General features: G+C 54.3%; 1 long non-coding RNA gene across 1 annotated transcript; it reads right to left on the bottom strand.

Moving 5' to 3' along the window:
* Positions 1-125: 125 nt before the first annotated feature.
* Positions 126-3,643, bottom strand: LOC111774933 (uncharacterized). The gene is made up of 3 exons (XR_002810275.2): positions 3,504-3,643; positions 1,356-1,417; positions 126-257 (listed from the first exon to the last, which is right to left on the bottom strand). It is a non-coding gene; the product is annotated as an uncharacterized lncRNA (long non-coding RNA).
* Between the last annotated feature and the right edge of the window lie 428 nt (positions 3,644-4,071).

Here is a 4,071-nt window from a genome sequence, read left to right as displayed (position 1 = left end):
GGGTAGGAACAGCAGCAGCAGCCAGAGCCCAACTTTAAAAGGAATCATGTGACATATTGTCTCTGACTCTAAATTGGCAGAGACCTAGAGACAAGCAAGGAAAAACACAGACAAAAAGATGACTCTCCTAAGGATTAGAATTGCATTTCGTTTTTAACTTCTTATAAGAATGTCAGCCTCTGTTGAGGGGTTTGTGGTGAATGCATTGCCACAGTGCACAGGGAGAGAAATCTCACTCTGCAGACCAGACCACGTGCCTAGAAAAAAAATTTTTTTTGGTCACTTTGGATGTGGGACAAGACTCACACCTATTAATATCCTTTGTTGGGAGGGAGCATGTAGGTTGGGAAAAGGGGTGTGCTGCCAAGAGACTGGCAGCAGAAGGAACTTGACACGTGACTCGTTCATGAGGGCGGCTGGGCCTGTGCCAACCTGGGTCCCAGCCCCTCGTTGGGGTCTGTGGGGGAGACAAGTAGAGAGGCTCACATCGTCTCCCATTACAGGCCCTTCCCACACCCCTCACCTTCCTGGAGACCTCAGAAGTCCGGGGCTGGCCCCCTGGAGCACAGGTTGCATGAGGCTAAACCCTCTTCCCCAGGGGCAAACAGCCAGGCCTTTGCCTGTCAGCCTCAGAGGGGCCTGGACTTTTCCAGAAAGGACAGGGGGATCTGGATCCTGCCCAGCCCCAAATTGGGGTACCTGGAATTCTGAGCAAGTGCTGACCAACGTTGCGGACTCCAACCACAGAAGAGCAAATTGAGTTTCCTTCACTTTGGCCACTTGGGCCAACACTCTTCAGGGAGAGACACCACCCCCCCACCTTCAACATCAACCGGCCTTTGCTCATATCGGACTCCGCAGACCTCAGATTCTACCCAGCCCAGAAATTTTGTGGGGAGGGTGTGCGGGAGGCCATCAGGAGTTAATCAGCAGCCCCTGATGAACAAGACACAGCTATTTCTAAAATCAAGTGCCACAGCCAGTGTTCCAAGTGTGATCACATTCTCCGGGGGACAACATTCAGCTATAGGGCAAGAGGCACTGCAAACAGTGGAAATAACTTCTTTGTTTCACTCGGGACTAGTCCTGGCCACAGCAAAATGATGGTGAGGGCAGGCTTGTTCTTAGTGTCTGCCCACCCCCAGCCCAGCCATCCTTCCAATCAGCATAAACAGACACACACCCCTTTTTTTCCTGTTCATTTCCCCACACCCTGCTCCTTGACCTCTAGTGGGGCCTGAGCCCTCATGGTATCCTCTGCCCACACAGGACCCCCCGTCTTGGGAACCCCATGCTCTGAACTTTCCCAACTGCCAGAAACTCATCAGCTAGGAGAGCTTGAGAAGCTGTTGAACCTCGTGGAGACTCTGTTTTCTCAGAAGTTGAAAAGAAAATGTAGTATCTTCCTCCAAATGTCCTAGAAAAGATGAAACGAAATAATTGGCATCAACATGCAACCGGTACGCGCCAGTATGGCGGTGCATGTGTGAAAATGTCGGAGTGCTTTCAGAGTGTCTGTAATGGCCAATGCCCAGAGCTCCCTGAAGCGGCCCTCAGCCCGGCCCAGCCCCTCCCCAGGGATTCTTGCAGACCGCCCCATGGATCAGCAGCTGTGGGTAATGCCTGGCACTATGGGGGGGGGGGGGGTAGGGAGGCCTTCAGGACCCACTCAGTGCTATGGCTGGCGTTTGTTCTCATTGGTCTTCTGCCTATGCTACACCAGTTGTTAAAAATTTGTCCTTTCCTCCTGGAGACAATGCATTGGAACGTGCCTGTCTTATAAGTTGAGACATAGACCACATAATTGTAAGGTGGGCTATAAGGTTTGGAGAGGTAACCCTTTAAACTGTTATCAGTCATTTACGCCTTAGAGTAGGTGAGTGAAGGAATGGAGAGATTTTCTTAGGGACCAGGAGGTAGGGTGAAATGCTGAGGAAAGGGAGAGTTGAAAGGGCCCAAAGGGAAAGCAAATTCAGGCTACTTTCTTCACTTTGTCTAGAGTCCTGCTTATCCCCCACCAGCATTTTAAATTCCTTGGGTTCAAAGTGCAATACTCCGCAGAAGCAAACATGCTCCATGAAGGAGAAAGGAAACGGCCACCACAGGTGGTCCTGCAGGGTCCCACTCACCAGTACCGGACACTGTGACACCTGGACGTGTAGGGTGGTGGGGATGAGCACCAGACTCAAGGCAGGAAGACTGGGTCTAAGACTCAACCCTACACTGACTTGCGGTGTGCCTGTGAGTGTGTGTGCGTGTGTATTGTGTGTGTCTCATTGGTCCAGCTGTTTGAGTTTTTTTGATCCTCCATTGTCATCTGTGAAACATGGGTCGAATCACCTGGCTGGTGGACCTACAGGCCGATGAAAGATCAGAAGGGAGCTGGTGCATAAAAGGCTTTGTAAATTGTGAATCGCCCTTCTAACATATGGTGATATGATAATCCACTCCATTCAGAAAGCAGTGGAGCTGGGAGTGGGGAGAAGTGACTCAGGAAGCTCAAGACAGTGTAGGGGCTGAAGAGCTAGTCAGGGACCAAAAATAGAGTCGTTTTCAGAGCCCTGGGCCAGACTCCTGGGGCCAGGCCTGTCAGTGGCTGGGATCAGGGGCTCCAGGCTGACCAGGCCCCAGGCTACCTGCTCCCCCCGGGTGTGGCCTGTGGGGCCAGCGCCTGCAGTCTGAGGTGGCCGCACGCCCAGCCAGGTCAGTGCAGGCCAACAGCCCTGGGCTCACAGGCAGGAAGCAGAGGGAGGAGACCACTCCTTTGACTTCACTGGGAATTCAAACGGCTTTCCCTACCCAGGAGCTGCCTGCCCACTGCCAAATACTCCCCTGGCCTCCTGCCCACATTCCCTACCAGCAGAACCAGCCCTCAGATGAAATGTACAAAGTACGCTGGCCCGGAGACCACAGGTCCTGCCCGCATGCTCCAGCCGCGAGGAGGGAAGCTGGCCCCTGCCCACCCTGCCTCGGCCGGGCTCTGGCCCTTTTGTTCTGAGGCAGGTAGCGGACACGGGTGCCCACAGGACTACAGACTGAAGAACTGCCGAGGGATCGAGGTCTGGAGGCAAGCTGGCCTGCGTGGGTGTAACCAGGCAGGGACTCGATGTTTCACAAACAAACACAGCTCCAAAGCATTCCTGCCGCTTGCTCAGGCCAAGGAAAGCAAGGTAATAACTCAGGGAACAGTGACCTCATCGGGAAAGCAGGCTGCCCAGTCTCACACACAAACCCCACATCCCCAAACAACCCGGCCAACTCAGTCTGTCACGAAAAACTCCCGAGAGGCACTGCCCCGCGGAAGGAGCAGGTGGCGGGTTTAGAGCGGGGGTGGGGGGTGGGGGGTGGGGGGTGGGGGGTGGGGGGGGTGGACCTTTCCTCCTGCTGCGGAGGAGCCCCGCCCCAAGGGAGAGAGCTAGGGCATGGGGGGCTTTTCAGCTCCAGGGTCCTGCCCTCTTGCCACAACGTAAAGAATCCAGAACAAAGGCAAAGCTGTTGGTCACCTCTGCTCCCTAGGGCGCTGGCCAGCTCTCGGCGTCAGCAGGCCGCCTCGGCCACCGCTGGGAGCTGGGTGCTGTTGTGAAACCGCTCGGCCTGGTCCTGTTTCATTTCGCCCATCTGCTGCTTTGTTCTTCCTCAGGACGTGGGAGAGGTGGGGACTGGGGAAGGAAGTAGCAAGCAGGGAGGAGAAGGGGTGCCTGGATGTTCTGGCTGTTTATTCCCTGCTCCTTCAGCCTGAGGAGAGGAAGGGCAGAAAACCATCCCTGCGTTTGAAACTGAATAAACACACCCCAGGACGCAGGGCTGTGTGCCAGGGGCTACCTGAAGCCACAGGTAGCACATCTTCCTGGGCCCTCCAGCTGGGGTGTGGTAGACTTGGTTACACTAAGAGAAATGCCTCTATATTGACAGGAGCCGACATTTATTGGGTATTTACCATGCGACAGGCACTGTGCTAAGTGCTTAAAGTGCCTTTAGCTCTTGCAACCCTCCAAACAAGGCTGTGAGATAGTTCTTTCCTTTACCCCCTTCATTGATAGAGGCTTCGAGAGTTCAATAGCTTGTCTGAGG

The sequence above is a fragment of the Equus caballus genome, chromosome 9 (assembly GCF_041296265.1).
Source record: "Equus caballus isolate H_3958 breed thoroughbred chromosome 9, TB-T2T, whole genome shotgun sequence".
NCBI lineage: Eukaryota > Metazoa > Chordata > Mammalia > Perissodactyla > Equidae > Equus > Equus caballus.
This window is presented reverse-complemented; position numbering and strand designations above follow the sequence as displayed.